The sequence below is a fragment of the Saccopteryx leptura genome, chromosome 3, assembly GCF_036850995.1.
Source record: "Saccopteryx leptura isolate mSacLep1 chromosome 3, mSacLep1_pri_phased_curated, whole genome shotgun sequence".
Taxonomy (NCBI): domain Eukaryota; kingdom Metazoa; phylum Chordata; class Mammalia; order Chiroptera; family Emballonuridae; genus Saccopteryx; species Saccopteryx leptura.
Genome location: NC_089505.1, coordinates 241,686,759 through 241,696,815, shown reverse-complemented (window position 1 = coordinate 241,696,815; position 10,057 = coordinate 241,686,759).

The window sequence follows — 10,057 nt, the reverse complement described above, 5'->3', positions numbered from 1 at the left end:
GAAAATGCATCAACATCCATAATTGGTGAAAAGCACCCCTGCACCCAGTGATAGCGACAGCCAATCAGCAAATGCTCCGCTACCCTTCTTACTTCCCTAACCTAACTTTTATTTTTTATTTATTTATTTATTTTTAATTTTTGTATTTTTCTGAAGCTGGAAATGGGGAGGCAGTCAGACAGACTCCCGCATGCGCCCGACCGGGATCCACCCGGCATGCCCACCAGGGGGGGATGCCCTGCCCATCCAGGGGCGTCGCTCTGTTGTGACCAGAGCTACTCTAGCGCCTGAGGCAGAGGCCACAGAGCCATCCCCAGCGCCCGGGCCATCTTTGCTCCAATGGAGCCTTGGCTGCAGGAGGGGAAGAGAGAGACAGAGAGGAAGGAGAGGGGGAGGGGTGGAGAAGCAGATGGGCGCTTCTCCTGTGTGCCCTGGCCGGAATCAAACCCGGGACTTCCGCACGCCAGGCCGACGCTCTACCACTGAGCCAACTGGCCAGGACCTAACCTAACTTTTAAAAAGTGGCCTAAAGAGACCTGAAGATGGCAGCGGAGTAGGCAGACTCACAGACTCCCAGCTCACACCACCGAACTGGATTATAAACTAATTTATGAACAATCAGTGTGAAAAACCAAATCTGGACTACAAGAACAGCTTTCAAAAATCAATGAGCAAAGGAGAAGCCACAACAAACCTGGTAGGCTGTGCCTGAATCTCTCCTGCTTACAGGAACGGGGTAGGGGTGAGGCTGGGCTCTCAATTCTAAGGAAAAGAGCAGTAAATACTGCTCACAGCCACTTACCTGGTGACCAGGGAACAAGGTGTGTTGAAAGGGCCCGCTTGTCTTCCAAAAAGAGGAGAAAGAGAGAGACGGATGGTGAGGGGGGGAGGAATATAGGTGATGACATAAAAAGCTGACTCATTCAGTGCTGGAGGTGGCCATAACTGGAAGAGGGGCTGATCCTTCCACAAAGCAAAATACAAAAGTACTTCCAGGTCACAGAGATACAGACATCTCTCCAGTTCCAATCAACGCAACAAGACACAGCTGAAAACAAGAAGTGGGGAGGAGGGGCAGTAACTCAGGTCTCCTTGGAGATCTGAGATACACCTCCCCCTACTGAAGCTGAGAAAGCAACCCGCCCCCAGAGAGATTAACTGGCAGAAGAGGACTTCAGAGCCTCAGGTCACACCCACAGCATTCCTGGATACAGTTTCAAATAAGCCCCCTGCTGAGATCAGCAAACAAGACAATCACCTGTTAAGAAAACAAACAAATCAAGACTTCAAAGTGGCCCAAATCCGAAAATGCATTACAAATAATAGCTGATGCCAACCCAAGAAGACTTAGAAACAACACAAGTAAAAACTAGAGGCAGACAACACCAAGCCTAGATTCAACCAGCTCTACAAAGAAAACACCCTAGGTAGGCACAATGAGAAGACAAAGAAGTGCAATCCAAATGAAACCACAAGAGAGACCTTCAGGAGATGAACTGAGTGATATGGAAATAAACTTCCGGATGCAGAGTTGAAAAGAATGATTGTAAGGATGCTTAGGGATCTTAAAACAACAATGGATGGTCATCACGAACACCTAAATAAAGAAATAGCAAGTATAAAAAAGGATATTGAAATATTAAAAAAGAATCAGTTGGAGATGACAAATACAATATCAGAAATGAAGACCACAATGGAAGGAATTAAAAACAGGATGGATACAGCTGAGGATCGAATCAGCGAGTTGGAGGACAACTGGAATGAAGGCATGAAAGCAGAGAAGAAAAAAGAAAAGAGACTCAAAAAGTCTGAGGAAACTCTTAGAGAGCTCTGTGACAACATAAAGAGAAATAACATCTGCATCATAGGGGTTCCTGAAGAAGAAGAGAAAGAACAAGGGATAGAGGCTTTGTTCAATCATATCATAGCTGAAAACTTCCCTAAATTAATGCAGGAGAAACTCTCACAAATTCAAGAAGCACAGAGAACTCCACTAAAAAGAAACCCAAAGAAACCTACACCAAGACACATCATAATTAAAATACCAAAGCTAAGTGATAAAGAGAAAATATTAAAAGCTGTGAGAGAAAAAGAAAGGCTATCACCTACAAAGGAGCCCCCATAAGGATGACATCAGACTTCTCAACAGAAACACTTGAAGCCAGAAGGGAATGGCAAGAAATATTCAAAGTAATGCAGAACAAGAACCTACAACCAAGACTACTTTATCCAGCAAGGCTATCATTTAAAATTGAAGGAGAAATAAAAAGTTTCCCAGACAAAAAAAAACTCAAGGAATTCATTACAACCAAACCAATGCTGCAGGAAATGTTAAGGAGCATGGTGTAAACAGATCAAAGTGGGAAAAGAATATAGTAAAAGAGGAATACAGCTTTAAAGAATAAAATGGCAATAAACAACTACATGTCAATAATAACCCTAAATGTAAATGGATTAAATGATCCAATCAAAAGACATAGGGTAGCTGCATGGATAAGAAAACAGGACCCGTACATATGCTGTCTACAAGAGACACACCTTAAAACAAAAGATGCACATAGGTTGAAGGTATAAGGATGGAAAAAAACATTTCATGCAAATGGAAATGAAAACAAAGCTGGGGTAGCAATACTTATATCAGACAAAATGGACTTTAAAACAAAGAATATAGTAAGAGATAAAGAAGGCCACTACATAATGATAAAGGGAGCAATCCAACAGGAAGATATAACTATTATAAATATCTATGCACCTAATATAGGAGCACCTAAATATATAAAGCAGACTCTGATGGATATAAAGAGCGAGATCAACAGCAACACTATAATAGTAGGGGATTTTAACACCCCACCAACATCACTAGATAGATCCTCAAGAAAGAAAATTAACAAAGAAACAGCAAACTTAAAGGACACACTAGATCAACTCGATTTAATAGATATCTACAGAACCTTTCACCCTAAAGCAGCAGAATATACATTCTTTTCAAGTGCTCATGGTACATTCTCTAGAATAGACCACATGTTAGGGCACAAAAGTGGTCTCAACAAATTTAAGAAGATTGAAATCATATGAAACACTTTCACTGATCACAATGGCATGAAACTAGAAATCAACCACAACAGAAAAGCTCAAAAATTCTCAAACACATGGAAACTAAATAGCAGGTTGTTAAATAACGAATGGATTAAGAATGAGATCAAAGAAGAAATAAAAAAATGCCTAGAAATGAATGATAATGAGCATACAACTCAAAATTTATGGGACACAGTAAAAGCAGTACTGAGAGGGAAGTTCATAGCACTACAGGAACACTTTAAGAAGCTAGAAAAAGCTCAAATAAACAACTTAACCCTGCATCTAAAAGAACTAGAAAAAGAACAGCAAGTAAAGCCTAAATGTAGTAGAATGAAGGAAATAATAAAGATCAGAGCAGAAATAAATGACATAGAGACTAAAGAAACAATACAGAGGATCAATGAAACTAGGAGCTGGTTTTTTGAAAAGATAAACAAGATTGGTGAACCTTTAACTAGACTCACCAAGAAAAAGAGAGAGAGGACTCAAATAAATAAAATTAGAAATGAGAGGGGAGAAATAACAACTGACACAACAGAAATACAAAGGATTGTAAGAAAATACTATGAAGAACTGTATGCCAAAAAACTAGACAACCTAGATGAAATGGACAAATTCCTTGAAACATACAATCTTCCAAAAATCAGTCTGGAAGAATCAGAAAACCTAAACATATTGATTATACCAAATGAGATCAAAACAGTTATCAAAAAACTCCCAACAAAGAAAAGTCCTGGGCCAGATGGCTTCACAAGTAAATTCTACCAACTATTCAAAGAAGAACTAACTCCTATCCTTCTCAACCTATTTCAAAAAATTCAAGAGGAAGGAAGACTTCCAAGCTCCTTTTATGAGGCGAGCATAATTCTGATTCCAAAACCAGGCAAAGACAACACAAAGAAAGAAAATTATAGGCCAATATCCCTGATGAATATAGATGCTAAAATCCTCAACAAAATATTAGCAAACCGGATCCAACAATATATGGAAAAAAATCATACACCATGATCAAGTGGGATTTATTCTGGGGAGGCAAGGCTGGTACAATATTTGCAAATCTATCAATGTTATTCATCACATAAATGAAAGGAAGGAGAAAAACCACATGATAATTTCAATAGATGCAGAAAAAGCATTTGATAAAATCCAGCACCTATTCATGATCAAAACTCTCAGCAAAGTGGGAATACAGGGATCATACTTCAACATGGTAAAGGCCATCTATGACAAACCCACAGCCAACATCATACTCACTGGGCAAAAATTAAAAGCAATCCCCTTAAGATCAGGAACAAGGCAGGGGTGCCCCTTTACACCACTCTTATTCAACATAGTCCTGGAAGTCCTAGCCACAGCAATCAGACAAGAAGAAGAAATAAAAGGCATTCAAGTTGGAAAAGAAGAAGTAAAGCTATCATTATTTGCAGATGATATGATATTGTATATAGAAAATCCTAAAGTCTCAGTCAAAAAACTACTGGACCTGATAAATGAATTCAGCAAGGTGGCAGGATATAAAATTAATACTCAGAAATCAGAGGCATTTTTATACATCAACAATGAACAATCAGAAAGAGAAATTAAGGAAACAATCCCCTTCACTATTACAATGAAAAAAATAAAGTACCTAGGGGTACATTTAACCGAGGAGACTAAAGACTTGTACTCGGAAAATTATAAAACATTGATAAAAGAAATCAAGGAAGATACAAACAAGTGGAAGCATATACCATGCTCATGGTTAGGAAGAATAAACATCATTAAAATGTCTATATTACCCAAAGTAATTTATAAATTCAATGCAATACCAATTAAAATACCAGTAACATACTTTAAAGATATAGATCACATATTCCAAAAATTTATATGGAACCAAAAGAGAACACGAATAGCCTCAGCAATCTTAAAAAAGAAGAATAAAGGGGGAGGTATCACACTTCCTGATATCAAGCTATACTACAAGGCCATTGTACTCAAAACAGCCTGGTACTGGCATAAGAACAGGCACATAGATCAATGGAACAGAACAGAGAACCTAGAAATAAACCCACAGCTCTATGGACAACTGATATTTGACAAAGGAGGTAAGGAAATACAATGGAGTAAAGACAGCCTCTTCAACAAATGGTGTTGGGAAAATTGGACAGCAACTTGCAAAAAAATGAAACTAGACCACCAACTTACACTATTCACAAAAATAAACTCAAAAATGGATAAAAGACTTAAATGTAAGGCGTGAAACCATAAGCATCTTAGAAGAAAACATAGGCAGTAAGCTCTCTGACATCTCTCGCAGTGATATATTTGCTGATTTATCTCCACAGGCAAGTGAAATAAAAGACAGGATAAACAAATGGGAGTATATCAAACTAAAAAGCTTTTGCACGGCCAAAGACAATAAGAACAGAATAAAAAGACAAACTACACAATGGGAGAACATATTTGACAATACGTCTGATAAGGGGTTAATAACCAAAATTTATAAAGAACTTGTAAATCTCAACGCCAGAAAGACAAACAATCCAATCAAAATATGGGCAAAAGAAATGAATAGACACTTCTCCAAAGAGGATATACAGATGGCCAATAGGCATATGAAAAAATGCTCAACATCATTAATCATTAGAGAAATGCAAATTAAAACCACAATGAGATATCACCTCACACCTGTTAGAATGGTGCTCATCAACAAAACAACACAGAATAAGTGCTGGCGAGGATGTGGAGAAAAGGGAACTCTCCTGCACTGCTGGTGGAAATGCAGACTGGTGCAGCCTCTGTGGAAAACAGTATGGAGATTCCTCAAAAAACTGAAAATCAAACTGCCTTGTGACCCAGCCATCCCACTTTTAGGAATATACCCCAAGGACACCATAGAACTGTTCCAGAAGGAGAAATGCACCCCCATGTTTATAGCAGCATTGTTCACAATAGCAAAGATCTGGAAACAGCCCAAGTGTCCATCAGAGGACGAGTGGATTAAAAAGCTTTGGTACATATATGGAATACTACTTAGCCATAAGAAATGATGACATCGGATCATTTACAATAACATGGATGGACCTTGATAACATTATACGGAGTGAAATAAGTAAATCAGAAAAAAACTAAGAACTATATGAACCAATGCATAGATGGGACATAAAAATAAGACTCAGAGACATGGACAAGAATGTGATGGTAACAGGGAGTGGGGTGGAGGGGTGGGGAAGGGGCGAGGAAGGAGAGGGAGGGAGTGGGGGGAGCGTAGGGGCATAAAGAAAACCAGATAGAAGGTGACAGAGGACGATTTGACTTTGAGTGAGGAGTATGCAGCATAATCAAAGGTCAAAATAATCTGGAGATGTTTTCTCAGAACATATGTACCCTGATTTATCAATGTCACTGCATTAAAATTAATAAAAATAAGATTAAAAAATAAAAATAAAAAAAATAAAAAGTGGCCTAAAGTGTGTAGCTGCTGCTGCTCTCCCTTATGCGACAGCCCGGCAGGCTTCCTTTCATTAGAGCCTGTTACACTGGTCTTTCGGACTCTGATTGATTCTATCACTTCCCACTGACATTTGTCTTTTTAAAACAATCCTTGTCTTTCTAAAAGAAGTTTTCATCTTCCAGGGAAATGCATACATACCTAGGGGATTCTGTGTACCCAAGGAGAAATGTCCCTATATTAATTGCAGCTGAAAATCTCTGATAATCCATTCTTCAAATCTTAGCATCTGACCTCATGTCCTGCCTAATTTGAAGGATGACCACAGAGTATATGAGGACAATTTACCCTTTGAAATATATATTTTTTAATGATTTAGTGGAGATGTGAAAGTTTGCTGCTCCTAGAAGCACCATCTTTTGAATTAGCATTTTGGCAATGAGTTTGGGGTGATCATTCCAGACTGGGCTATGACACCTTTGAGCAGGGGTCCCCAAACTTTTTACACAGGGGGCCAGTTTAATGTCCCTCAGACCATTGGAGAGCCAGACTATAAAAAAAACTATGAACAAATCCCTATGCACATATCTTATTTTAAAGTAGAAAAACAAAATGGGAACAAATATAATATTTAAAATAAAGAACAAGTAAATTTAAATCAACAAACTGACCAGTATTTCAATGGGAACTATGCTCCTCTCACTGACCACCAATGAAAGAGGTGCCCCTTCTGGAAGTATGGGGGGGGGCAGATAAATGGCCTCAGGGGGCCACATGTGGCCCGCGGGCCGTAGTTTGGGGACCCCTGCCTTTGAGAGAAGTTTTGATGCTTAGGAAGGTGATGTCTAATGGAGACAGCAGGGGTTTTGCTTAAAAAAAACTTGGGCTTTGGAATTGGGCAGCTCTGAGATTCAGTTCTGACAATGGGATCTCAGACAAGTTTCTCTTACATCCATTACTTTTATACTCCATTGTTCTCATACTAAATTAAGGACAACAATAATATTGATTTTACATAAACTGTGTGGCACAAAAGATCCAGAGTTTAATGCTTGTCATCATTATTATCATTGTCTTTATAATAACATTTGAGGTTGGGGAGGGAAGAAGCAATTTTTCCATTTCACAAGGCTTCAAACTTTTTTGGGATACTCATTTCTTCTTTCTCTCACATGCCCTTTCTCTCCATCAAACAAAGGCCTCAGGACTCTCTTACCTGTATCCCTTCTCCCACCCCATTTTGTGTACAGATGTAATTCAGGTAACATGAACACCAAGGCCAAAGAGGTCTCAAGCTTGGGGAACACATGGGAAAGGCAAGGGCCATCCACTCATACAGCCTTGATGATGGCTGGGGAATGGGATCATTCTAGGGTATAACCTCAGGGTTGTCTTCTTCTAAAAAATTGGCTGACAGAATCATATCTTGCTCAGGCCATGGGATCCTGAAACCAGCGTTATAAGAGAGACCTCCCAGAACACACATCTAGGGTATGGGTCAACCTCTTTTTCCCACTGTAATCATTCTTTTGAGGATTAACTGCTAGTCCCTTAGGATAGTGGTTCCCAACCTCTTTTAGACCACGGACCATTTTTTTTGTTGTTTTTTTTTTTAATAATCTTATTTTTTTAATGGAGTGACATCAATAAATCAGGATACATATATTCAAAGATAACATGTCCAGGTTATCTTGTTGTTCAATTATGTTGCATACCCATCACCCAAAGTCAGATTGTTCTCTGTCACCTTCTATCTAGTTTTCTTTGTGCCCCTCCCCCTCCCCCTTTCCCTCTCCCTCTCCCCCCTCCCCCTGTAACCACCACACTCTTATCAATGTCTCTTAGTCTCACTTTTATGTCCCACCTACGTATGAAATAATGCAGTTCCTGTTTTTTTCTGATATACTTATTTCACTTTGTATAATGTTATCAAGATCCCACCATTTTGCTGTAAATGATCCGATGTCATCATTTCTTATGGCTGAGTAGTATTCCATAGTGTATATGTGCCACATCTTCTTTATCCAGTCATCTATTTTTTTTTCTGTATTGTTCTGAAGCTGGAAACGGGGAAGAGACAGTCAGACAGACTCCCGCATGCGCCCGACCGGGATCCATCCAGCACGCCCACCAGGGGGCGACGCTCTGCCCACCGGGGGCAATGCTCTGCCCCTCCGGGGCGTCACTCTGTTGCGATCAGAGCCACTCTAGTGCCTGGGGCAAAGGCCGAGGAGCCATCCCCAGCACCCGGGCCATCTTTGCTCCAATGGAGCCTTGGCTGCGGGAGGGGAAGAGAGAGACAGAGAGGAAGAAAAGGGGGAGGGGTGGAGAAGCAGATAGGCGCTTCTCCTGTGTGCCCTGGCTGGGAATCGAACCCGGGACTTCTGCACACCAGGCCGACGCTCTACCACTGAGCCAACCGGCCAGGGCTATCCAGTCATCTATTGATGGGCTTTTTGGTTGTTTCCATGTCCTGGCCACTGTGAACAATGCTGCAATAAACATGGGGCTGCATGTGTCTTTACGTATCAATGTTTCTGAGTTTTTGGGGTATATACCCAGGAGAGGGATTGCTAGGTCATAAGGTAGTTCTATTTTCAGTTTTTTGAGGAACCACCATACTTTCTTCCATAATGGTTGTACTACTTTACATTCCCACCAACAGTGGATGAGGATTCCTTTTTCGCCACAGCCTCTCCAACATTTGCTATTACCTGTCTTGTTAATAATAGCTAATCTAACAGGTGTGAGGTGGTATCTCATTGCAGTTTTGATTTGCATTTCTCTAATAACTAAAGAAGATGAGCATCTTTTCATATATCTGTTGGCCATTTGTATTTCTTCCTGGGAGAAGTGTCTGTTCATGTCCTCTTCCCATTTTTTTATTGAATTGTTTGTTTGTTGTTGAGTTTTATGAGTTCTTTGTATATTTTGGATATTAGGCCCTTATCTGAGCTGTTGTTTGCAAATATCATTTCCCATTTAGTTGGCTGTCTGTTTATTTTGTTATCAGTTTCCCCTGCTGAGCAAAAACTTCTTAGTCTGATGTAGTCCCATTCATTAATTTTTGCCTTCACTTCTCTTGCCTGTGGAGTCAAATTCATAAAATGCTCTTTAAAACCCAGGCACGGACCGGTTTAATGTCAGAAAATATTTTCACAGACTGGCCTTTAGGGAGGGACGGATAAATGTATCACGTGACCAAGACAAGCATCAAGAGTGAATCTTAAATGGATGTAACAGAGGGAATCTGGTCATTTAAAAAAATAAAACATCGTTCAGACTTAAATATAAATAAAATGGAAATAATGTAAGTTATTTATTCTTTCTCTGGGGACCGGTACCAAATGGCCCACGGACCGATACCGGTCCGTGGCACAGGGGTTGGGGACTGAATTAGGACTGAATTCTGCCTTAGGACTGAATTCTGCACTGGAAATCTATAAAAAGTCCATGATGATCACATAGTAACTGTAAGAAGCTGGTGAGGCTTGATATTCCTGAGACCTGACATACAGTTCCAAATCCAAGGCCAGTACAGTTTGGAGC